Here is a 27,677-nt window from a genome sequence, read left to right on the forward strand (position 1 = left end):
GAGGAGCACTGCCTTGACAATGCAGAAGAAGCCTCTTTTGCAAAGAGTTGCCTTTACTGAGGTTACAAACGCAGTCAGAGACACTGAACACTAAATATTTGCGGATGAATGAATGGTTAGTGGAACAGAAGGAAGAGGGAAATCTCCTTAAAATTAACCACATCATCTGACAAAATCAAGAAGATTCTGTATGATAGGAAAGAGGCACGATAAGGCTCAGTTGAATTGTTAAAAGATAAATCTGGGTTTTGAAAGGAAATTTTTTATAAAATTAAGGCATTCTCATTGCAAAACAGCTTCTATTTCGCAAAAAGAATAAGAAATAAAATCTCCCACCCTTTTTTGACTCCCCAGCTCAACTCCCAGGAAGTAATCATGCCTTCTATTTTCTTACATGTCCTTCTAGAAACTGTCCTACATATACAATAGGTCGTATATAGATATGTGTGTGTGTGTGTGTGTGTATCTTCTTCTTGCACTATTTCTAGAACTAACACTGACAAAAATTACTTTAAAATTCTGATTCTTACAGCAAAATTTTCTACTAACAAGAGGTGGAAGGCTCACACACAACAATCTCAGGCCTTCACAAGAGTCAGCAAAAGTCCAGGTACTCTGTGAGACAGAAATAATCAAATGCTTCAAAATATTTAATTTCCTATTCCAGGAAAGTGAAACAGGTGTAATTAAAATAACACTTTTTTAATTAAGTGACCTCTCTTGACCAACCATCTGTGAATAATTCAGATTTCCCCCTTATTATTACTGTAAAATTAAAACGAGGTCATATAAACAGGAAGATCCTCTTTAACTATCTTTAAGCACCAGCAATATATATTTTCCACCAGTTAAAATCCTTAATGATACAAAAAATCTGTCAAGCATAACTCCCCCAATTCATTTGCCTGAAACCATCAATATTTTATCATGCACTTGCAGTTGGCTTTAATTTAACAGTCCAGGTTACTAATCAAACAAAACACCCAAGTCATTAAAAGTTAGCGTGCCATTTAGAAAGTGCATTTCACGTTTATTAAAATATCTTTCATGCAGCCATTAGAAACCTAAAGTTTTAATTACAATCAGATATTTAGTTCTTCTCTCGTTACGCATTTGGCACTCTCTTGCAACTGCCCTGATTAATCTTCCAGACCAAGTTCATCCATTACCTACTGAAATTATTTTCCTCTCAACTTCAAAACTCATCTTTCTACCCCACTCCCTACAAATAAGTAAAAATGTATTTTAAAGGTGTATAAAATAAGCTACCCAAATGACAACTCATTTAAAAGATTTCATTTCAAATGTAAGTTATCCTTCCTAAAAGACCAAAGAGGCATCATTCAGAAAGACAAACCGAAATTGGAAAGTTAGGTCTTCGTGCCTGTATTGTCAATTTTCATCATTTACTTCTCTTTCTAATGACGGGAAAAGCTCAGCAAGCATTTTCTTACTATTTTCTAACTATGTGATTCAACTGTTATTTTTTTTAAGCTTTTCAATCTCCCCTAATCTTGTTCCTGCCCTGGCCTGCTCTAAAGTTGCATGAAAGAGATTACTGATGTGTAAAACATCCGATTTTGTATTAAATCTAGGTCTTCTGAATTACAGCATTTAAATTCCCCATCAGTCATACTTGCTGTGCACTAAAAGACATTTTAGACGAAATTTAGAGCCCACGGCAGATATAGGATCATTTGACTTCACTTCTAAGAGTCACACCAATGAAAACTGTGGGACCTGCCATGGAGGTAAAGGTCTTCAACTACCCGTGTATGAATGGAGTTGAGAGTCCATTCAGTAAACAATAGGATATCCTTTAATGACTAAGAGCATCTTGCATTCACCAAACAATCTCACGAATATAAATTCATAAAAGCTGCAGTTCTAAATAACATAAAATTATATTAAATACAACTAATCATACATTTTAATAGGAAAAAGAAAAAGATCTTTACTGAAATTCAGGCTCCATTCTCAACAATAGCTCATATTTTCTAAGTCAGGAGATAATGTGGAATCTAAAAAAACAAAACAAATGAACAAACATAACAAAACAGTCATAGGTACAGAGAACAAACAGGTGGTTGCCAGAGGGAAGGGGGCAGAGAGGTGAGGGAAGCAGGTGAGGGAAATTAAGAGGCACAAATGTGCAGTTACAAAATAAATGAGTCACAGGGACGAAATGGACAGTGTGGGGAATATAGTCAATAATGATGTCATATCTTTGTATGGTGACAGTGGTAACTAAACTTATTGTAGTGATTATTTTGTAATGTATACAAATATCAAATCACTATGTTTGAGCACCAAAAACTAACATAGTGTTGTAGGTCAATTATTCTTCAAAAAACAAACAAGCTCATAGAAAAAGAGATGAGATTTATGGTTACCAGAGGCAGAGGATGGGAGGAGAGGTAGTCAAGAGGTACAAACCTCCAGTTACAAGACAAATAAATACTAGGGATGTAATGGACAACACAATTAAGATAATTAACACTGCTGTGTGTTATATATGAAAGTTGTTAAAAGAGTAAATCCTAAGAGTTCTCATCACAAGAAAATTTTCTTTTCTTTTTCACAGTGCTGGATGTCAATTATACCTCAATAAAACGAAGAAAAAAATCGGAAGAAAAGAAAGGGAAAGATCGTGTATCCCAAGGAAAGCTAGTGAAAGCAAACGTGTGCCAGAGTTTCCCATGGCTCACCAGATCATGACTGCAAAGTTCTGTTTCCTTTATATGTTGGGAAAGCATGAGCCATGGTGGCATGAGCCTGGTGGTACTTGCTTCCCATCAAAGGAAGTGTATCAGAATACTGGTAGGTTCTGGGCAGAGCCAAGGAGAATGGCTTCCTGCCACACTCTGTGCCTAAAGCAGCTTTGGAGCCTAAAGCAGCTTTGCTTGTGCCCAGAGTCTGGCAAAGTCTCCCCTGAACAGCTCAATTCACTTGCCTCGAATCTTCCCACATCTCTAATAAGTTCATCTGTTTAAGGTCCTCACTTCTGTAACCACTGGAACTGCAACACATAGCAAAAGTCTGAAGGGGAAAACCCCATACCATTCCTTCCCTCTCCTGTGGCCCTGATTCCTGGTCCCTACCTCCCATCAAAAATCCTTCCCTTCTCAATCAGTTACAAAATCACAAATCCTAAGCCAAAGGCAGTGAAGCAGTCACCCACACCACTCCAAAATTCACAAAGGAACCGGAAAAAGCTTCTATCATCCTAGAGAAGCCTCAGTTCTAAAGAGACAACGTGGAGAACGTATGAAAAGAAGAGCTTATTCCAGGTCAGAAGTCTGGTCTCCATGGTCTTCTTTAAGAGTTCATCTCCAGATAACTGGGAATTTCACAAAAGAGAGGATATTTCTTTCCCCTCAGATTCAGATAGGTTGCTCCAGAATTCCTGGAATGACTAGGGAGAATTACAAATTATTCAAATATTGTCAGGCACTTGGCCCCACTAATGGTCCCATGAGGAAAGACAAAAGACCCTGAATTCAAGATCCCAGCCCTCAGTAACTCTTCTCGGGTACATTCCATTAAATAAAAGCCATACAAATCTCTTTGAGACAGGTCCCTCTCTGCCTTGGGCTGAATCAGAGTGCTATGGGATAATTAGAAGCCTTTTTTTCCTAATTCTAGACACATCTTTAAATTATTCTGGAAGATTAACAAATGGTGTTACATCATATTTTTTAATATGACTTTACCTTGAGGTCACTTTTTACTTCAAAAGTCTTTTGCCACTAGGGAGGTAGGGAATGAGAAAGTTTTATTTTCAAACCCATTAAGTCCCAGGTCTTTACAGTTCCTTTAAAAATTGTTTGACTACTGCAAAATTTCTTTTTGTTTTACGCTTGTGTCTCTCTATCCACATCTTCTCATAAGTGGCTCAAAGCAACCAGTTGGCCCCTTCAATATTCTGCCAGGAAATCTCTTTAGCAAAATCCACCGGTTTGTTAGGCTTATGTCCTATTTTCCCACATTACCGCAGACAACAACACTGTCAAACTTTTTTCCATTACACAACAAGGGTCACATTTTTTTCCAACCTCCAAAACCAATGTTCTCCCTCCTTCCAGGCTTCACCAGTAATCTTTTCAGTGGCCTTCCAGCTTTTATCACCAGGCTCCACAAGGCTTCCAGCCTCTGCTTACTGCCTAGACCCAAAGCCATATATTCTGGGTTTTATTAGAGAAGCACCCCACTTCTAGGTACCAGATTCCATCCTAGTTTTCTATTGCTGCATCTACTAAACAACTTGAAAGAATAATCACTGTATCTCATGAGTCTGTGGGGCAAGAATTCAACCAAGATTCAGGCAGACAATTCCTTTGCTCCAAATGGCGTCAACTACCATCAAGGCGTCATTTGGTGGTATGCAGCTGGTGGGCTGGTTGCAAGGTTCCTACATGGCTTCATTCAATCATTTGGAACCTCAGTGGAGGTGGCTGGAAGGTTGGGCTCAGCTAGGATTCTCTCATACTAAGACTCCAGCATCAGGATCTCAGGGTGGCTCAGGACACCTAGAGAAAGTTTTCCTAGAAAGGGGAAGTAGAAGCTGCCAGTCTCTTATGCCAGAACTGGCACATTGTCACTTCTGCTTTATTCTATTGGCCAAGCAGTCACAGAGCCTAGATTTAAGGAGCATAGACCTAGATTTTACCTCTCAATGTGTGGAGTGTCCAAAAAATTTGCAGACATCTTTAATCTATGCCAAATACTATGAGCTAGGTACTCTTACTCTTATCCTCATTTTACAAACAAAGAAAACAAATCTTAGAAAGGATAAGTAATTTGCCCAAACTCATACAATTACGATAAAGCTAGCATTCTAACCTAATCATCTATCCACATGAGAAAGTAAGGAAATCAGCTGGCAGCTCCCAAAGAGCGGTGATTACAATGGCATCGTGTTCTTCTGTGTGGCCCTGCTTCCCCTCAGCGAGGGACACAAGCTTCCTCCTTCCCTTTCATCCCTGCTCTCGGGGATTTCTGCAAGTTGCGCTTCATGAATGTTTATGAAAGAACAGATGATCACATCCTACGGAAGCCGTATAAAGGTAATGTCCTCGTACACTTACGGAAGTGCATCTGACAAATTCAGGCCGACAATGTGATCTCTCAGAGCTGGAGGCAATAATGAGGGGAACTATTCTCCTGGACACATGTGTGGGGATTGTTTGGTGAGGATGAAGTGACAGGAACCTTGGGGAGCAAGGGGCTTTGTCATCCTGGAGTGCATCAGGGGAAGGAGAGCGAGTGTCGTCAGAGGCAAGCCCCCCTGCTGCCTGGCAGACAGGACACATGGCTCCGGGTCCGCGGTCTGTGGCTCTCCAAGGGGAGGTCACGCAGGAAGGATGGGGCTTCCAGAAATAAAACTCGGACTGGGCTTCTAGAAATGGTTCCTGGGAAGGCAAAAAAGAGAGCAAGGGTTGATGTGGCATCCTAGCAAGCTCAGATTTAGAACACACATACCACAGATGGGGTCAGGGGACCCAGAGCCAAAATTACACGCAAAGATTGGCACAAACCTATGGGAACTGCGTCAGGAAGGCTAAAGCCCAGGATGCTCAGGGGATGCCAAAGACAGTGAGGAAAAATACAAGTTTTTGTGATTTTGTTTGGAGCCGGAACATGAAAGATACAAGTCTGTCGAGTAGAGATTATGGGGCAATGCTAACAGATCATAGAGAAAGCAGACTGCTCAGCTTCTGTTTTGCTTCTTCCTTTTCTGTAAAGAGAATGGGCATTTGGCTGGAAAGAGAAGCACAAAGACTGAAGAAGCTGAAGCCCAGGTGGGGGAGATGATGTTGAGCAAAATTCCCTTTCTGTCGAAAATGAATTCATCTCTTCATAAGAATCCAGTATAATTGAATAGATGAGATACTGGGACACTGTAAATGCAAGATATTCCCCTGCAGGATTTAGAATGAAAAAAAAACCCAAAACATGTGCCAGTCAACCCTCAGAGCGCAAGGCTCAAATCTCCACACACACATTATAGCAGGATATCAGAAATCCAATGGGGCGGGGACAGGGGGAATGCACAGTGACTGCCACCTGGTACAGAGTTTCCTTGGGGTGATGAGAATGTTCTAGAATTAGTGATGATGATGTCACAACCTTGTGAATATATTAAAAACCACTGAATTATACAGATTAAAGGCTAAGTTTTATGATACATGCATTATATCTTAATTTTTTTTAAAAGAGTACATTATCACATTTTACCCATGTCCTCAGCATCAATTTTATTTTCTGTGTCCACCTATCTAAAATAAACAAACAAACAAACCTACAGAAAAAAGCTCAAAAACAGCGACCAGCTCACATCTCTGTTAGTTAAAGGACAAAACCAAATTCCATTTTGAAAGTTCTTACTCTGTAATTGATGACAAAACATACAAACAAAACTTTTTAGTTTTACAGGGGAAGAAAGGAAGGAATATAACCAAACCTACCACACTTAAAAATGCATTTTATGTCATTGTTTAAAAAGAAAAAATGAGAGAAAAAGATGGAATCACAACTGTGGCAGTATTACACTAAATTGTCCTTCCCAAGAAAGCTAGATAGGATAATAAATTGGCTAAAGCAGTGAGTCTAGGTCCTCAGTACCTCTCCAGGAACTAACTGCATGGACATTTGTTCAAAGAGTGATGAGAAGGAGCTAGAATGGGAAAGTCTCAGTGGCTTTAGTGGCCATAGCTTTGAAAAAAGCAGTAGAGCGATGGAGCTGCAGGGCGACGAAAGCATCTGAGCTATGAAGCTTAGAGTCCAGTTGGGTCTCAGAGGTGGAGGGGTAAGGGTCCCACCATAGTCTGTGTGGATCAGAATATCTAGATTGTGTGGCATTCTAGGCACCACTGTCACAGAGGATCTCAGGCAAACTAGAACCTGATAGAATATTGAAGGTCTGATCCCAGGACATAATTAAAACCATTAAAAGGACAGACACTATTTAGCTTGGGAATGAAGAAGGAAAAGAGAAACCTAAAAGTTGTCTTTAAAAAAAGTATCAGAAAGAGTCAACCTATTTTTGGACTCCAAAGAGAAAAAAGTGATCTTTATAGTCTGATTAGCAAGACCTCAAAAAAAGGAAAAACCTAAGGTTGCCAAACATTTGAGGACTGAGCTGAGTAACCTCAGACCAAATAGGAACATAACCAGAAGTCACAGTTAACCCATGTCACAAATAAATGTGAGGGAGCAAGAACGGGGGCGTTCCCTTAAAAGTGGAAATAGAACTTGGCCTTCAGGGAGAAGGGAAAAGGGAAAAGCCAATCAATAGAGACAAATGTGTGCTGAATTCCTCAGGTATGTCCCAGGGATATGCATTGGTAAAATGCCCCCAGATGATCAGCAGACATTTGGTCATATCCAAAAAGTCCATGAGACATTTATTTGGTCCATGCCAAATGGTCCTTGAAATTTGGTTCTATACAAAATATTCATGAGCATATTTGGCCCACGACAGTTTCGGACAGAACCAAATATCAAGGATTTTTGGGTGTGGACCAAATGTTTTATGGATGTTTCGAACAGGACCAAATGGTCCTGCAAATTTCAAGGTATTTTGGCGTGAACCAAATGTCTTATGAATGTTTTGGACAGGATCATATGTCCTGCAAGGACCCAAATAATTCTTAGGCAGCCAGACTAGGATCTGTTTCCCAACTGGCATTTGGAAACCACTCTTCTAGAGAGCTATGAGATCATGCCACATATGCCCTTAAAAAGCCCCGATCATTGCCTGTGACTGCCAAAAATAAAATTCAAAGTTTTTGACTTGGCTTCAGAACCCCACCTAGTATGACCCAGTTCTACTTTTAAAAATTTATCTCCCATTTCTTCCCATGACCAGTCTTGCCCTCTGACCAAACTCATGTATCTATTACTCACCAAGCATACATCTCTATTTGCTCCCTGTGCACATCTGTTTATGCCATTCCCTCCACCGGAAACACCTGTCCTCTTTGCATCCAACCACCCACCACCAAATCTGCTATTCATCCAACCCACCTTGAAGCAAAAGATCAAAAGCCTAATAATGAATTCTTTCTTGATTATTCTACGCAAACATTATTTTGTCATCTGCATCCTCCTCAGCTCTTGATTATTTAGTTACTCCAACGTAGGTCTCAGTTTCTTTATCTGTAAAACTATCATAATAATGCTAGCAACTTCATAGGATTTTGACGATTGAGTTTACAAATGTGAAGCACCTAGAACAGTGCCAAGAGTATACGGAGTATATGAGCTTCATAAATTATGGTTATTCTTATTATTGGTATGATTCTTTTTACAGAAGAAAGTCAGTAGGACAAGCCATTGCCTCTACTGTTGCAGTTGGCCCCAAAGCTATAACTGATGCCACCCATTTATGACTCTCTAAACCATCAATTCTAGATTCCTTTCCCTGTGGTCAGCCACTGCTGGTCTAGGTTGCCTGCCTGCTGGGTGACCTGAACGTTCATCCCCGAGAGGTCCAAGCCCATGGCTAATATGCTCCTGTCAGATCTCCGTAGCTATAATTCTTTTTCCACATGAGGGCACCAAGAGACACCAGTGGACCTCGTGTGCTGTAAACATGCTCTCCCCTATCCTTACTATGGAGCGGCAACCCTACTTCCTCATGGTGATCTGGGTATAACTCCTTTCTTAGCCTGCTAATCTAATGGCATGAGAATTGTCAACTGTTCAAGTACAAACTGTTTAGATTTGGTAGGATTCTGACTAGGATCCTTGATGGAAGTAACCCCATCTGGGAACCAGAACATCTAGAACTTCAGAGCATAAATTTGCAGGGATAAGAGGCACTTATTCAGCAAGCAAGTCACTGGGGTTGATGGTGAGCAGGCCCACTCTTCCTTCCATCCCTTGGAACTCAGACTCATACTCTACACAAAACCACATAATGGCTATTGATTCAAAAGAAATATTGCACCTTAAAAGACAGTGTTCCAACCTTGAAGATTATCACCTTCAAGGTGACACTTTAGCCACACCTTTAAGAAGCCATTTCAATGTTTTTCAACCCATTAGCATACTATACACTATCTGGCAAAATTGATGGTGCCGTGATCATATGTTCATTGTTGTACCTTCCTTAACACAGAGTATACCTTGGTCAGAGGTACATCAGATACTCTGAACCCTCAGAAAGTGGTAAGTCAGGTACTCTGGGAGATCTTGGTAGTAGTACTGGCTGAGGAACTGAAGGTGGCAAAGGCAAATCCAAAACTAGAATACTTTTGATTCCAGTTAAGACAAATTGTTGCCCTTCATAGGGTGAAGGTGTCTGATACAAACAACTGATGACCAAGTATTTGCTTGATCTCCTCAAGGTATTTACCATATTGAGGACTCAGACTCAGTCTCTGCTCTGAAAGATCAAATATTAAGCTGTAATAGTAACTAAATCAGCCTTAGGGAAAGGGTGCCCAACACACGTAGAGCCTCTCTGTCTCTGGCACCATGGCTGCTCCATTGATGGCCCTTGTACAAATGCTGGGGGACCAAAGACAAAGACTGGCTGATGTCTGCTGGAGGAGTCCTCCTGACAACCTGGTCGCCCAGTGTCTCTTCCGCAGTGGATGCTCTCTAAGATGTACTGATATGCAATAAAAACGATGCTGACACTTTCTGTCCACTCTCAAAGTCACATCCCCATGATTCCTCCCAAGACCAGAGAGAAGAGCTTTGGGCACTGGTCATCCATTTTATGTGAAAAGTAAAGTTGTCCAAGGTAAAGACATACGTGGATTCCTAGACAGTAGAGAACAGCTTGGCTATCAGTCAGGGGCCTGGAAAAGTGCAGGTGTGCTGTTGGCCCTTCCAGGTCCGAGCAAACTGCTTTGGGTGTTCTGTCCAAGTTGGCATGAAGAGAAAAGCATTAGCTGTGTTTATAACTGCATATCAAGTGTCAGGGGGCTGTGTGGATTTTCCCCAGTAAAGATTCTACACCTGAGGCAGAAGCTGCAGTCAGACTCACTACCTGGTTAAGATTACAATATGCTTAGTCACTTTCTAAAATTGACCCAAATGCTACGTGGGGAGAACAGGTGACTTACATGGGAACGTGTTCGGAATCACCAACGCCACATATGTTAAGTCTCTGATGCAGGCAATGATATCTATGGGCCACCTACGCATACTGCTTCTAGTTTACTGCCTTGGTAGGGAGGGGATGTTCCAGAAGTTTTTATTTAGCCCCGCCCATCATAAATGACCCTTACCCTGTGGGTCACAGGACAGTACAGGTATTCTGGCAGTTACCAACTGTGTGTCTTTCAACACTGCATTTAGGAAATGGGAAAATAACCACAGAAAGTGTTAACTGAAGCCACCATAAGTTAGTTAAGCTTCTGCTTGTCACCTGACCACTGTAAGCCCCCACTTTGACTACTGGGCCTTGCTAGCATTTTGCTTCCCCAGAAATTAGCATCAATACAGAGCCAGTATCTAATAATACCCAAGAGGTCTTTTCCTCAGTGAACAGGGCACATTTACACTGATAAATGGCCACCAGTCCCACTAGGGAAAGCTTGAGAGAAGATTTACAGTATATACTTGTAGCAACATTATAAGGTCCCTCCCAAGGGGACCCAGCTGCCCTTCAATCAAGGAACTCAGAGTCTGTGAACTGGCTTAGGTCTGGAAAATGGCCATGACGCTCTATTGTGGCAATTCAAATCAGGTTGTTGGCCACCAGATCTGGAGTTTGTTTGTTGTTGTTGTTTTCTGCTATACAAATGTAGCACTATTCTAGCAGAATGCCCATCCTTTTCATTCATAATTACACCATGATCACTTGGCTTCTGCAGGAAAACCCTGTGGATCAAACCATTCTGATTACCAACCACCCTCCTACCCTTAACAGTAAACTTTACTGCATGAACTGGAGCTGGTCCACAGCAAGCAGCCTGCTGGATTACCGCAGCAACCTGTAGGGCGGTGAGTGCCAATGGGCCTCTGCAGCCACACTATCAGAGGGAAAAGAAAAAGAAAAACAGCATGCCAAAACCAGGAAAAGCTCTTTCCTCCCCTAGGCTGCGCGGTATCCCTCAGCGCCCTCTATTGTTAAAGTGCGGTATTGCACCAAATGGCAAAGGAGAAATGATTGCATAATCCAGCTCCAAAATTCCGAGGCAAAAAAAAAAAAAAAAAGTGGATTTGGAGCTAAGAGATGATAAGCTGATAACCAGCACATATGCTCACTGCTCTGAGACTTTGATCCCTTGCTTGATACTACGCCAAGACAGTTCTGGCCTTTCTACCTCCTCCAATGTGCACCATCATTCTTTCCAAGCTTCTAGGAGCCATCCAGCAGCATATTGAGACTTGGCTCTAAGAGCTCTTGCCAGAGCATTAAATCCTGAATCACAGGGGAGTATATTCATTATAACAAACTCTTTCCTTATCCAACTCTGTAGTCTACACTCCCAGGCCATCACTCTTAAAACCCATTCCCAGTCTAAAATACCAGTATTTATCAGCCAGTTCCTGCAGCTCAGCTCCTTTCTCCTTCAGCAGGACCAGAACTTCATCAGTTGGGACATAATATTAGACCAAAAATTACTAGTCTAATGGCCAGGAAGGGAGGTGAGGGCAGATTATGAGGACAGCATGTACTGTCTTGCAGAGCATTTGCTCCTGTCCCAACTTCCGCATAGTCTTCAGACAAGGGGTAGGTATCGCCATCCTCCAGCAAGAGAAAATGGTCCATTTCTGTAGTCCTAGAGGGTTCAGGGCAATCCAAAGGTCTCTGGCGCACCCAAATGTCCCCATCCAAAGTCTCAGGGTCTTGTACCTTCCTGATCAGGATCTTAACTTTCACATGAAAGAAGCCACTAATAAAGTATTCTCTGAAGTTCTGCTGCTCTTATATTCAGACTCTGAGCTTTAGCTTAAGCATCGTCCTCCCTCTGGTTGCTGCATTGGAGGCCTGCAGACTTTCACATCACACTTTATTTCGACAATGAGCCTGTCATTTTCTCTCTTCAATGTGTCAGTAAGCACCCAAAATCAACCAACTTTTCCACTGTCCTTTGAATTATTATTTCCCTCAAATCTCTCAAATACTAGAGATAGTGCATAAACCAGAACACCTTTTTCAAACTATATTTCTAGCTCAACGCATCACAGGTGAAAGTATCTATATTTGCAAGGCTCTGATATGCCACACCACAGCACCTATCATAGTGATCGTCCTTGTTGCCATCTTGCTGGTGAATATTCCAACCTTAGAATCCCATCCTTAGAATCTGCTGCCTAGAACCAACTGTCTTAGGGAAGGTTCATGTGCAAGTGATTTATTAAGAAAGAGCCCTGTAGAAGAGCTGGTAAGAGAATTGGGGGAATAAGACAGGAAATGGGAGGAAACTAAGCAAGGCACTGTATTGTCTATCTCTTGCTGCATAACAAATTATCCTGACTGTTGGCATCAAAAAACAACACACAATCATTATTTCATAGCTTCCATGGGTCAGGTGTCCAAGGACAACTTCGCTGGGTTCTCTGCTTCATGATCTGTTACAAGACTGAAGTCAAGGTGCTGACCCAGAGTCCACAGTCTCTTCTGAGAGTTCAGTCTGGGAAGGATCTGCCTCCACACTCATTCAATGGATGTTGGCAGCATATAGGTCCATGTGGGTTATAGACTGAGGGCCTCAGTCTCTAGCTGGCTGTTGGCCCAAGTCTGTTCTCAGCTCCTTGCCACGTCTGCCTCTCCAACCAGGCAGCTTGCCTCACCAAAGCATGCAAGCTGAGAAAGCTAGACAGAAGTCACAACTTTTGAAACCCAGTCTTGGAAGTAACATCCCAACACCTCTGCCATATTCCATTGGTTAAAAAGAAGTTACTCTGTCTATCCCACACTCAAGGAGAGGGGGTCCCACAAGAGGGAGAACACCAGGAGGCGGGAGCACTGACAACCGCTTCGGAAGTTGCCTACCACAGGTGCCATCTCAGACAAAGTCCCACCGAGGACAGGTTCAACATAATTCTGCAGGTGAACTTTGCAGAGTACGCAAGGCCTCAGCATTGTTCCAATCCAGGGCAAGGGGCTATATACTCCCATGCCTGTCAGTCACTGGTGACCCCCCACCCCGAGAGGAACACAAATTTCCAGGCACTTCCAGCTCTTTGTGCATGTGTGGACGCTGGGTCCCAGTGGTCTGAGGGCCATCCTCCAAAAAAAAAAAGAGTCCTGGGGACTGGCTGTTGGAAGTGAAGCACAGTGAATCGAGTAAGGACTCCATGGGAATCTGGGCAGCACATCAGCACTGCACACCACAGTGAGTGAGAGGATGAAACGCACTCTCCACGATTACCAATAGAAAATAATCATTACACACCTATTATTTTGTGTGGCTATTTTAGTCAGAGATCTTTTATGATAAACACATTGTGGTATATTCACACACGGAATAGTATACATCAATGAGAAGAAATGTCCCACAAGTACATACTGCAAATATTATGCTGAGCAAAATACACCAGACACAAAAGAGCACATACTCTCTGGTTCCATTTATATAAAGTTCTAAGACAGATGAAACAAATCTACGGGAAAAAAAGTCTCAATCGTGATTGCTTTTGGGGTCTGAGCGGGAGGCCCAATGAGACTTTCTAGAGTGCTAGGAATGTTCTGTTTCTTGATTTCCACACTGATTACATGCCTTTCGTGTGTTACGTGTGTTACATTTATGTGTTACACTTCAGTTTTTTTTTTAATTTGCATTCTTTTTTATTGTACTTCAATTTTTAAGTGGTTTTGCAATTAATTTATTTTTATTGAAGTATAATTGACTTTTATACTATGGAGTATACAACATAGTGATTCAATATGTTTATACATTACAAAGTGATCACCACAATATATCTAGTTACTATCTGTCACGATACAAAGTTGTCACAATATTATTGACTATATTCCCTGTGCTGTACATTACATCTCCAGGATTTACTTGTTTTATAACTGAAATTTTGTACCTCTTAATCTTCCTCACCTGTTTTCCTCAAACCCCCTAACTCACCACCCCTCTGGCAACCACCTGTCTGTTCTCTGTATCTATGAATCTGTTTCTGTTTTGCTACTTTTGTTCAGTTGTTTTGTTTTTTAGATTTCATGTGTGTAAGTGAAATCATACAGTATTTGTCTCTGTTGGTCCAATTTATTTCACTTAGCATAATACCTTCCAGGTCTATCCATTGTCACAAATGGCAAGATTTCTTTCTTTTTTATGGCTGAGTAATACTCCATTGTGTGTTTTTGTGTGTGTGTGTGTGTGTGTATACCACATCTTTATCCAGTCATCTATTGATAGACACAGGATGCTTCCATATCTTTGCTATTGTAAGTGATGCTGCAGTGAACACAGAGGTGCACATATCTTTTCAAATTAGTGTTTTTGTTTTCTTCAGAAAAATACTCAGAAATGGAATTGCTGGATCATATGGTCGTCCTTTTGCAATTTTTTGAGTACCCTCCATAGTACCCTGTTTTCCATAGTGGCTGCATCAATTTACATTCCTACCAACAGTGCACAAGGGTTCCCTCTTCTACACATCTTCACCAACACTTGTTATTTGTTGCCTTTTTGATAATAGCCATTCTGACAGCTGTGAGATGATATCTCACTCTGGTTTTGATTTTCATTTCCCTGATGATTATAGCATTTTCCATGTGTCTGTTGATTATCTGTATATCTTCTTTATAAAAATATCTATTCAGCTCCTCTCCCCATTTTTTAATTGTGTTGATTATTTCTTCAATTCTGAGTTGTACAAGTTCTCTGTACATTTTGAATATTAACCCCTTAGATATAACAGCTGCAAATATCTTCTTCCATTCAGTAGGCTGCCTTTTCATTTTGCTGAGTTTCCTTTGTTGTGCAAAAGCTTCTTGGTTTGATGTAGTCCCATTTGTTTCTTTCTGCTTATGTTTTCCTTGCCCAAGGAGACAGATCCAAAAAAATGCTACTAAGACTGATGTCAAAGAGCATAGTGCATGTTTTCTCCTAGGAGTTTTATGGTTTCAGGCCCCATGTCTTTAACCCATTTTGAGTTGATTTCTGTATATGGTATCAGAAATTAGTCCAGTTTGATTCTTTTGCATATGACTTTCCATTTATCCCATAACTATTTATTGAAGAGGCTGTTTTTTCCCTATTGTATAGTCTTGCCTCCTTTGTCATAGGTTAATTAACTATATAAGCATGGGTTTATTTCTAGGCTCTCTATTCTGTTCCATCAATCTATGTGTCTACTTTTGTACCAGTACCATACTGTTTTGATTATTGTAGCTTTATAGTATAGTTTGAAATCAGGGCACATGATACCTCCAGCTTTGCTCTTCTTTTTTAAGATTGCTTTGGCTATTTGGGGGTCTTTTGTGTTTCCATAGAAATTTCAGAATTAATTGTTTAGTATTTTGATCAGGATTGCATTGAATCTGTAGGTTGCTTTGAGTAGTATGGTCATTTTAACAATATTGATTCTTCAAGTCCATGAGCATGGTATGTATTTCCATTTGTTAGTGTCCTCTTCCATTTCTTTTACCATCCTCTTACAGTTTTTCGAGTATAGGGCTTTTATCTCCTTGATTAGATTTATTCTTTGGTGTTTTATTCTTTTTGATGCAATTGTAAACAGGATTGTTTTCTTAATTTCCCTTTCTGATAGCTCATTGTTAGTGTACAGAAACACAACAGGTTTCTGTATGTTAATTTCATATCCTCTAACTTCACTGAATTCTTTTATTAGTTCTAATAGTTTTTTGTTTTGTTTTGCTATTTGGCAGCCTCTTTCGGATTTTCTATGTACAATATCATATCATCTGCAAACAGTGACACTTTTACTTCTTCCTTTCCAAATTTGGATTGCTTTTATTTCCTTTTCCTGTCTGACTGCTGTGGCTAAGGCTTGCAATACAATGTTGAATAAAAGTGGTAAGAGTGGAAATCCCTGTCGTTTCCCTGATCTTAGAAGAAATACTTTAAGCTTTTCACCACTGAGTGTGATGTTAGCTTCACATTTGTCATACACAGCCTTCTTATGTTGAAGTATGTTCCCTCTAGACCCTCTTTGTTGAGAGTTTTTAATCATAAATGAATGTTGAATTTTATCAAAAGCTTTTTCTGCATCTATTGAGATGATCATATGGTTTTTATTCTTCAGTTTGTTAATATGGTGTGTCACATTGGTTGATTTGCCAACATTGAAAAATTGTTGCATCCCTGGGATAAATCCCACTTGATCATGGTGTACGATCCTTTTAATGTATTGTTGGATTTGGTTTGCTAATACTCTGCTGAGAATTTTTACATCTATGCTCATCAGTGATATTGGCCTATAATTTTCTTTTTTGTGGTATCTTTATCTGCTTTTGGTATCAAGGTGATGTGGATATCATAGAATTAATTTGGAAGCATTCCTTCCTCTTCAATTTTTTAAAATAGTTTGAGAAGGATAGATGTTAGCTCTTCACTAAATATTTGGTAGACTTTACCTGTGAAGTTGTCTAGTCCTGGACTTTTGTTTCTTGGGAGTTGTTTTAAATTACTGATTCAGTTTTATTACTGATAACTGACCTGTTCATATTTTCTATTTCTCCCTGAGTCAGAGATTGTACAGTTCTAGGAATTTATCTATTTCTTCTAGGTTGTCCATTTTATTGGCATATAATCATTCATAGTAATCTCTTATTTGTTGATCTTTTCTATTATTTTTATAGTCTCTATTTCATTTATTTATGCTCTGATATTTATGACTTCTTTCCTTCTACTAATTTGGGGTTTTGTTTGTTTTTCTTTTTCTAGTTCCTTCAGGTGTAAAGTTAGATTGTTTATTTGAGACTTTTTCTTATTTCCTGAAGTAGGCTTCTATCACTATAAACTTCCCTCTTAGAACTGCTTTTGCTGTGTCCCATAGATTTTGGATCATTGTTTCCATTTTCATTTGTCTCCTGGTATTTTTTAATTCCCTCTTTGATTTCTTCAGTGACTCATTGGTTATTTAGTAGCATATTGTTTAGCTTCCATATGTTTATGTTTTTTGAAGTTTTTTCCTCATCGTTCATTTCTAGTCTCATGCTGTTGTGATCAGAAAAGATGCTTGATAGGATTTTAATCTTCTTAAATTCATTGAGACTTGTTTTGTGACCTAGCATGTGATATATCCTGGAGAATGTTCCATGTGCACTTGAAAAGAATGTGCATTCTGCTGCTGTTGGATGGACTATATATACAGATATATATATTGGATGGAGAGAGAGAGAGAGAGATGGGGGGGGGAGACCATCTGGTCTAATGTGTCATTTAAGGCCAGCATTTCCTTACTGATTTTCTGTCTAAATGATCTGTCCATTGAAATAAGAGGGGTGTTAAAGTCCCCTATTTTTATTGTGTTATTGTCAGTTTCTCTATGTTTATTAATATTTGCTTTATGTATTTATGTGCTCTTATGTTGGGTGCATTGGGTGCAAGTGTTATTTCTTCTTGTTGGATTTAGCCCTTGATCATTATCCTTGTCTCTTGTTACAGCTTTTGTTTTAAAGTCAATTTTGTCTGATATAAATGTTGCTACCCTAGCTTTCTTTTTGTCCACTTAGATGGAATACCTTTTTCTATCCTCTCACTTTCAATCTGTGTGTCTTTAGATCTGAAGTGAGTCTCTTACAGGCAGCATGTATATGGGTCTTGCTTTATTACCCATTCAACCACTCTATGTCTTCTAACTGAGGCGTTTAGTCCATTTACATTTAAAGCAATTATTGATAGGTATGTATTTATTTCCATTTCCTGGTTGTTTTTGTAATTCCTTTTTGCTCCTTTCTGATGCCAGGTCCCAGGGTGGCTGACTGTGGAACCCAGGGGTAGTCAGAGCTCTTGATTTCAAGTAATGAGAACCCACTTTGGGGGCTATTGAAAGGCTGCTGAATGACTTCTCATAGGATCCAAGACAGGCTCTTGGTTCAATCGGCCTAATTCTGGAAACTGAGAACAGGAGAAGCACATGAAACCTAGGGGCCTCTCTTGCTGTCTCTGTTGCTGTCTGAGGTCAAGAGTCTTTCCTTTTCTTTCTGAATCCCCATCTCACTTTTCTCTCTGAGAACACATTTCCTTCACCACTGATCCACATGCACGTAACTTATCATTTCTGCTTTCCAATTCACTTTTCAGCCCTTCAATGATCTTACATCTACAAATAGTTGGCTCAAATTCCTGTAGTTATACAGAAGGAAATATTTCAAAATATTAATTTTAGTTATCTATAAGTGGTAGAGTAGAGAACAGTTTTTATTTTTTCCTACTAGCCTGTGTTTTTTGAAAATTTTCTACAATAAACGTGTAATTACATTTATAATCAGCAAGGTAAAAAAAACAGCTGGACTGGACTTTCTTTATCTCGTCCCAGTCTTCCATCACCACACTCTCTTTCTTTATATCTCCACCTGACCCCTTTCTGCTAAATAATCTTTGGAAAGATAAAGTATTGTTAGCATAATACAGCTAAGTTAAGTAATAAGGGGCAGTCATTATCAGGAGAGTTTAATTATCTTATATATTATTTGCTCTGAGGAATCTGAAGGACCTGAAAAGTCAAGGGCCATTTCTCCAGGATGAATCTGGGACCCTGGAGGGAGGACTTCAGGTTTTGTGGGACAGGAGAGGAAGACATGAGAGCCATCCAAGGTGAACTCTCTAGAAGGGACTACTGGGCAAGTCTGTGGAGAAAGTTAAAAAAAAAAAAAAAAAGTCTGGCGCCCTCCTGTGGACGTGGCGTGTAATCATAAATATGGAATGGTATGGGCGCATCCTCAGACTGATCCACCAGATAGTAGAGGTATAAATCAGGAAAAGCAAATAAACCAAACAAAACCACAGGCTGAGCGATCACATGATAAGTAACAAATGAGAGATTAAAAAAAATAAGTGTCAAGGAAGACACCTTATTCTCCTCCTATGGTCACTGTCCTCCCTCTTACACACCCCTTACTTAAGTATTTCAGAAACCAAGAAAAGATGCTAGTGACAATACAGATCTCTAATATTTATATAGCACAAAATACAATGCACACTAATGGGACACTTCTGAAATCCCTGCTAGTCCTATTAAGTCATATGGAGTCCGAGCCTGTGCTGATGGGCTGCAATCAGCATCATCCTATGCCTGTATCGTGTCAGGCTTCAAATAAGCATCACAATAAGGGAGAGAACATTCCTCCATCTTCTAGTAGGACCACAAATAATCCTATCTGGACATATTGAGACCTTGCCTAATTTATTTTTAATATTATTAAAGAAAATTTTGACAATTTTCATCATTCTGGTATTACATACTATTGGCTCCAAAAACTCTTCCTTGGGACTCACTTATCTCTCTCCTGTGGCCATTAAGCTCCTTGTTCTATTCCTCTTGTGGAAGAGAATGACAGCTGCTTACCGTCTTCCCTAGGCCCCCTTCACTGTTAGAGCCTACGAGGACATCGCCCATCCAGCCTTTAAACACCAAGTAATCCAGGTTTATTTGACCTCTCCTCATACGTTTCATTTCCCCATGCCAATCAAACGTGTGGTTTTCCTTTTCATCTACTCCAAGTTTTCTTGCTCTCGTAAACCATGGAACCGAATCAGATATGTGAACTAGTGGGTGATGTCTAAGGATTAAACACCACTTAGTAGAAATGAAAGAAACAGAGAATTGTAGAGATTTATTTGATATGCAGGAATGTATGGTTATGCTGATGCAGGCAGTAAGAACTGTCTTTTTTTTTCAGCACTGGACAAGTCAAAAAAACTGGTTATGCCATTTGTGAAAATCATTGATAGTTGGTAAAATGGCGCCATCTAGTGCCCACATCTGCAAAAGACGGGAGGAAGAAAACTAAAGGCAAAATGACAACTCCAGAAACTAGTAGGGCTAAGTCAATCTAATAACAATAAGTTGATTGACTCTGGGGACCATAATTCTTAATCTATTGACTGGGTCACTGGAGCAGCTTAACAACTAATATAGCCCTTTTCCAGAGAGAAACACACTGTTATGAATGTGCTTGGTCCCACTGGAGGTTCACAAAGAGGAGCAAGGAGAAGCAAGCCAGCACCTACTTCATGCCTGACACTGCTGTAAGCATCTGCAACCATTTTTTTCCCCCAGGTAATCATGACATCCATCTTATGAGGCAAGTATTATCCCCATTTTACAGATGAGAAACTGAGGCCCAGAGTGGCCAAAACCTTATCCTTAGGTTATACAACAGAGCCAGGCTTGACTGAAACCCATATTCTTTCCCTTGCACTGTCCCCAGAAAGGATGTATAGGAAAGCTTCTCCACTGTCTTTCTTATCCATCATTCTCCACAAGACCAGGGAACACTGCTGGTCCAGCGCCACCACCAGGCAGTCCTCGCTGTGATGTACAACTCCACTCAAAGATGCCAGAAGGGCAATCTGAAGCCATGGGATGCAACGGGACAAATACTGTGCTAGAATAAGGACCGGGTAGCAAAAGAATTTCCTGTAGCCCAGTTTGAACATTATTTTTCATCTTTTCATTATTTTCATCTTCCTTGAAACCAGAAGCCTCTGGCTGCCAGGGGCTACAGTCTTGCTATGTCATAGTTGTGCTAAATAAATATTGACCAGTTGACTAAATTAAAGCACAGTGAAAGTTCCTCTTTCACACCTACATCTCTTTTGTCGCGACAATGCTTCTCTCATTGATGCAGACAATCCGAGGGGGGAAGCCTGCATTCTTGGGAAAGAACAGAAGAATTCAACTGCAAAAACAAGAAAAAGCTGCCAGGGATTAAGCCTCTGTCAGACACAGCCGACAGCTGTCACTGACTAATGGAGTCACTCCCAGGGTTAACTAACCAGCACAGAGAATGAGAGGAGTCAAAAGTCCTCATTTCTCTGAAAGTTGGGCCTTGTGTGAAGAAGTAGTGGATTTTTAGGACATTACATTTTCATTCGTGTAACTATTTTTAATTCAGCCACTAGGGCTACTAAGTAAATGAATCAATAAGGCAATTAGACAGAAAAAGTGGATAAAACAACAATTATATTACCACCAAAAAAAAAACAGCAATGATGAGCTCCTGATGGAACAAGGATAAAAACATATAAAAAACAGAATTAAAAAGAATGGAAAATGCAGTGAGTTCCTTAAATCTTATGGGTAGTTTTTGTCGTTGATTTGTTGTTTTCTAAAGGAACTATCACTGGAAGTCTAATTCCATCCAGGAAAATTTTCTTGGGAATTCTAACTAGAAAGATAAACCAAAAAAAAAAAAATTGAGAGGGGTGGGTTTAGCTAAATGGCAGAGCACAGAGTTAGCATGTATGAGCTGTGCTCACTCTCTAATACCTTCTTTAAAAAGCAAAACAAAAATTTTTTAATTGAAAGGAATTTTATATTTCTTCTAACACAAGCACACACACATATATCCTCAATTTTGATGATCTGTAGCAACTGGAAGATACTCTCAAAGAAAGGAAAACCTTAGCCTGTTACATATTCCAGCCTCAGTTAAAGAAATAAACTAGTATTCTACAAGGGAGTTAATTAAATTGAGTATCTGAAGGCTTCCCAATGAGTCAATAACATCTCCAAATAGAATCCAGGACACTCTGCTTCTAGGTTTGTCCTAGAATCTCTATATAGCAAAACCTTACTGTAATTTTGTAAGCCTTGCGGTAGGGGTGGGAGACAGACAGGGTCTACAACCTGGAGCCGTGTCTTTCCAGCATGAAGGTGAACTCATGGCTCCCATCAGTAAAATAGAAAGTTTGAGACGTTCCAGAGAAGTCATCATCTGTGCTTATCTATCTATTCACTCTCTATTATGGTGGACAGAGTCGGAGGGGGGGTCTCACACACACACATACACAAATTTGCAAAACCCCTGCCTGTGCTGCAGGGTGCACTCTATTGCCCAGGAATATGGCTTTGCCAACCACCCCGAATTAGGGTGCAAAGGACTGACGGGAACGGACAAAGGGAACACCATGTGCGAAGACACGGGGGTATGAGGACATGTTTGTTCAGGTAAAACAAATCATTCAAAAGAAATGGCACAAAAGGTGTGTTCATGGGGAGAGAGGACACTGGAAACACAGGCAAAGGACAGATTATGAAAAGTCTTGCGTGAATGCTAAGGAAGTATATACTTTAGATTATACTTCAGATTAGTGTTTCTCGAGTACCAGCAATGTAGAAGGAAAAAAATTCTCACAGAGCCTGTCTTGGCTTAAATTCTCTTTAAACATTGTGGCAGAGACTGCCTACAACTCCCTTATGTTTGTTCTCCCCATCTTCCTTTTAGTTAATTGAATTCCTTACATTTTACCTAGAGCCTACATTTCCCAGCCTCCTTTGCAGATGAGTGTGGTCACACGATCACGTTCTGGCCGGTGAGAAGAGGTGGAGGAAAGGTCTACCACCTCTGGTCCATGTGATCATAAGGAAATTTGCTGCTTCTGTCCTCCTTCCCACAGGCTGGAAACCCAAAGAACCGGTGACAAACAGCTTCGGCCATATGAGTGAAGGCAACACCCCTGGACCTCCATGCTCACCCGCGGTCTGTGCACCAGCAGCGTCAGCATCACCTGGGAGTGTGTGGAAGTGCAGAAGCTCGGCCCCCACTGTGAGACAGGAAGGAAGGGGCAGGGCACAGCCGCTAAAGGAACAACACACCAATTAGCACCAACATGGCAGAAAATTCAACTCCCAGGAGACCTTGAGGCCCAAGATGGCAAGAGATTTAATCTCCAGTGGAACTTGCACTTCATTATACACTCGCTGTAATATATTAGCATGCTAAATGGCACTCCCGTGGGAGCCATGACAGTTCCAAGACTGGCCATAAAAGGTCAGAAAGTGGGTGGTGGCCCAGTTCCTGGGAATCCCTGCCCCTTCCCCAAAGTAGCTGGAATAATCCTCCCACTTGCTAGCAAGTGAAATAACTCAGCCCATAAAAACTAACAACCCCGCACCTCGTGGCCACTTTCCCTTCCAAGTAAGATGGACTGCACTCTGTCTACGGAGCGTGTGTCAACTTACGGTGTGTGTATCTACTTTTGCTTTAAACTAAACACCCACCCTGATGCCTCATGGCCTCCCTGGCCTTCTGAGATGGCCTACACTCAGTCTGCGGAGTGTGCATCTCTCTGAATAAATCTACTTTTACTCACCTATGGTTCACTCTTGAATTCTTCTCTGCACGAAGCCAAGGACCCTCACTTGGCGGGGCACATCCCAGAGACATATCCAAGACCTGGGACAAGGCCAGCCTCTCACACCCCATTTTCCAATATCAACCAGATCTACTGAAGCTGATTCTGCAGTTAAATAAGATCTCCAGATGATTCATATTCACATTTAATTTTGAGAAGCACCAATTTAAGAGAAGGCAGAGTGTAAACTAGTAGGAACCTGGGTCTCAGGATGACACTATACTACTGGACAACTTACTAGCTCAGACACTTATGAAAGAGAGTAGACCTTATACATTTGCATAAGCCACTTTTTTTTTTTTAACTTCTGTGAGATCCCATATACAAATAATATATACAAATATAAAACACGGTACAAATCCCCATCCTTGTATTTTTTTTAAAGTGTATCTCTGTATTTCTTTGACTTTACTTAGCACAGCCAACACTGCTAAATCACATCTACTATAGCGGTTTTACTGAGTAGTCATGGTGTTCATATGCTGGTCCACAGTCATAAAACTAAAACAAATTTATAAATGAAATAAAAACAAAACTATAAAACTAATAAAAATCCACATGAACAATTGTTTTAATACAATGAGATGGATGATGTTTTTCTGCTGGAACAAAATCACTCGTCACAACATGGCAATTATATTGATGCTTCTACACAAACACTTTTGAGTTTGGCGTGTCTGAGCCACCATGTGTTTTGTGACAGCTCAGCTCTCTTACCACTTGCATATCTTTGAAGTGCTGTCAATAACCAATAGCACGAAATGCCATGATATCATTTGACTTCACTTGGCCCAAATAGATTGCTTATATATTAAGTTACTTCTGTTCTTTTCTCATTCACCCAGGACAATTCAAGAAGCACTAATTAACACCAACAATTTTACAAATACAACTGCAAAAATATAACACAATTTATAACATTAAATTGTCACCCAAACCTAGAAAAATAAAACTTACATTCACACACACACAAAAAAACTGTACACAAATATCCATAGCAGCTCTATTTGTAATAGCAAAAAACTGGAAACGACCCACATATCTCTCAACAGGCAAATGGATAGGCAAACTGCAGTAGGGTATATGACACTAGTGGAAAATTCCTCCGCGACAAAAAAGGACATATTGATACACAGAACAACTTGACTGGATCACAAATGCATTACGCTCAGCGGGAAAAAAAAATCCCAAAGTTTACATACTGTATGATTCCATTTACATAACAGTCTTGAAATGACAAAGTTGTAAAGAACAGATCAGTAGCTGTCAGGCATTAGGTTAGGAGGAGAATGTGATTGACTATGAAGCAGTAACATCACAGTTTCTTTGTGGCAATGAAATAGTTTTGTAACTTGGATGTGTCAGTGTTTACACAGATCTACATATGTGATATTTCATAGAATTATATACCCCCAAAAAACAAAGTGCATATAACAAGTGATGAAATCTGAATAAAGGCTGTAATTGAGTTAATAGCAATGTTCATTTCCTGGTTTGAAAATGTACTATTGTTTATGTAAGACGTTATCATTAGGACACGCTGAATAAAGGGTATATGGGAACTCACTATACTATTTCTGTCACCTCTCCTAAGTCTAAACATATTTCAAAATCAATTTTCTTACAGTAACCCAGTAACAAAGAGGTCTAGACAGGACATCTTTGAGCTTTTGCATTTTAGCACAATCCAGGCATGGCAGGTGTCAAAGGAATGCTCAGAGGAAGAAGAATACAGAAAAGGAACAAAGAATTCACCCTCAAAGACAGCAAAGGAGTCAAACTTCAGAAGGAAGCGCTCACCAAATAAAAAACAAAACAAGGACTTAAAGGGAAAAATACGCAATATTACAAAGGCTACAAAATTCACATTAGTCAGTTCATGATGGCAAGCAGCCACTAGCTCACATAACTACTAGACTCACAAAAACTCTTGACTCTCACCAGCCAACAACGCAGCAAAAATTGGGGGTAAAACTGTTTTTGTTTGGGAGCCCAGGATTATGGGAAATAGTCAGTCTCATTATCTAGGGGACCAAACAGTCAGGGTGACTGTCACTTCTGATTTATCACAGGGTGCAAAGTGTGTTGTTTACGTTTTTGTTTTATACTGTGTAGGTGTAGAGTTTAGACAGGTTGGAAGCAGAGCAGGTTGCACTTTTATGTGGACACCTGTGATCTGCCAAAAGCACCTGCACTTCAACTCCTGGCTTCTCAGTGACCAGGAGAGACTGCCTTCCCCCAACCACCTGCCATGACCCCACTGGGCTGAGGCTGTGTCTGCTGTTTCCCACAGAATATCAGCACTTGAGAAATCATGAAGAATGCAATCCACAAACTACAGGATTTGGTGACTCCTCCAGCTAAAGTCTAGAACAAATTATTTCATGAACTGTGAGAATTTAAAAACATCAAAGCCGCTGACATCCATATGGTTAAGTGACAGGCACTGTACAAAGTGCTTCCCATACGTCATCTCATCGCATCCTCACAACATGCAGGAGGCATTACTCTCACTCTCAATAATGGAGCTGGGATATGAACCCAGGGAATTCTGACCCCAGAATCCACAGTGTTAACCAGAATTCTAAGCCCTCTTATACAAAAAGATGCAGTAATTGCTGGGACCCAGCCTGGATTTACTAAGAACAAGCCATGCCTCATTTTGTTATCTCTTTAATTGGTTGTTAATGGAGGCCCTGGGGAGTTGAACCCAGGACCTCATGCATGCTAAGCACTCACTCTACCACTGTGCTATACCCTCCTCCCATTACTCTTTAAAGCAAGCTTCTAAATTAACAGGTCTGAGAAACAGGATAGACCTGACTTCAACAAAGAATTGACACGATGTTTATTACTGAGGAGAATAGTCTGAGATGGGATCTTGAAGCAAGGCCACAAGGGATGGGGACAATCATGTCGGGATACTACAGCAGAACAGAAGCTTCAGGTGAAGGGCTGCAATGAATAGATTTTTCCAGAGGGTTCCTATGTATCTTGTGAGTTTTTCCCTCCACGTGAACCTAAGTAACGAAACTTGCCTTCACACCGAGGCCCCTTACTCCCCAACTCATCCCGTCCTCTTAGTCGGCCTGGAGTGCCTGTGCGAGAACAGTCCACCAGGGAGCAGCAGACGGCAGCAGGCCTCCCCAGACCTGGAGGCTGCCCCCGGGACCAGGTCAGCTTTCAGTCAAGAGGACCCAGGCTGCGCCCCCAGTCTCAGAGTGTGCAAACACAGAGCTTCAAAAGCGGCTCCTTGTTAGCCTCACCTGCCCCAACTGACACCACAGCTGCAAACCATTCTGCCTGGGCAAAAGGCAAGAGGGTGGAGAAGGCCGGAAAGAGAAACTTAATACTCACAGATCTGGGGGCGCCGGGGCCTCACCTGCTTTACCACAACTTGTTTTTCAGTTCCTGAAAAGCTGTACCCTTTTCAGCTTTTCCTCATGTCCATGACCAAAGAGGTTTTGAATGTAGGTTCACACATAAATGTATCATACGAGTTGCTCAACTCGCGTCAGAACACATTGGGAGGCGACGGGACCCACCCGCCTACTGTGCGCGAGCGCGGCGCCAGGACGCAGCGGGGGGAGGTGGGAGAGGGCGGAGGGCGGGGCGCGACCCTCCTGCCTGCGGCGCACGAGCGCGGCGCCAGGCGCAGCGTGGGGAGGGGGAGGGGTGGGGTGAGTGGGGGTGGGGTGAGTGGGGGTGGGGTAAGGAGGTGGGGGCGGGGGGGCGGGTTGGGATGTAGGAGGAGCAGGGTGCGACCTGTCAGCCTGCCCAGCAGGAGCTCGGCGCGCGACTCAGCATTGGGAGGGGGCGCGACCCGCCCACCTACTGGCGCCGGGAGCAGCACAGACCACGGGCAGGACCGAAAGGTCTCTGGAACCAGCAAGCGGATTTCGGGCCTCAGGGAGAGGACAGGAACCTCGACAGAACAAAAAGGAGGCCCCCGCGTTCAATAGCCAGGGCAGACTCTGGCCACAACACCGGCCACACCGTGGACCCCTGAGCAGTGGACAACCCCTGAGTGAGCTGCAGGACCCAAGAACTCCAGGTCATTATCACATCCGTGAACAAGATAAGGCCCAGAATGAAGGCCCTGACCTCCTGGGACCCCAGGTCTGAATCCAGCGGGTGATCCCACTTTTATAGGAAAACTACCTATGACCAGGGAATAAGGTCTCCCTGCACAGTCTCCCATACGGGTTCAGACTTCAGTTTGCCAGGAACACAGTTTGTCATTGTAACAGGTACTTGGGGGTCTTTACTAATATTTAACTGGGTTTTAAAATGCCTAGGGAGTAACCTCACTGCAGTTTTCCTCTTTTTTGTCATTCACACAAACCTTCAGTGGGACCTACTGCCCTAACTGCAGAGGCCCTCCCAGCGAAAAGGCAGTTCTCCAAGGAAAGCTGATGGCTCCACATC

At 41.3% G+C, this 27,677-nt stretch overlaps 1 long non-coding RNA gene across 1 annotated transcript in view; it reads right to left on the reverse strand.

The window, feature by feature from the left end:
* Positions 1-26,820, reverse strand: part of LOC107033837 (uncharacterized) — a 336,084-nt gene extending 309,264 nt beyond the window's left edge. Inside the window, exon 1 of the long non-coding RNA XR_012073510.1 lies at positions 26,607-26,820. This is a non-coding gene — a long non-coding RNA (uncharacterized lncRNA). The remainder of the gene's footprint in view (positions 1-26,606) is intronic.
* Between the last annotated feature and the right edge of the window lie 857 nt (positions 26,821-27,677).

Source organism: Vicugna pacos, chromosome 6 (genome assembly GCF_048564905.1).
Source record: "Vicugna pacos chromosome 6, VicPac4, whole genome shotgun sequence".
Taxonomy (NCBI): Eukaryota; Metazoa; Chordata; class Mammalia; order Artiodactyla; family Camelidae; genus Vicugna; species Vicugna pacos.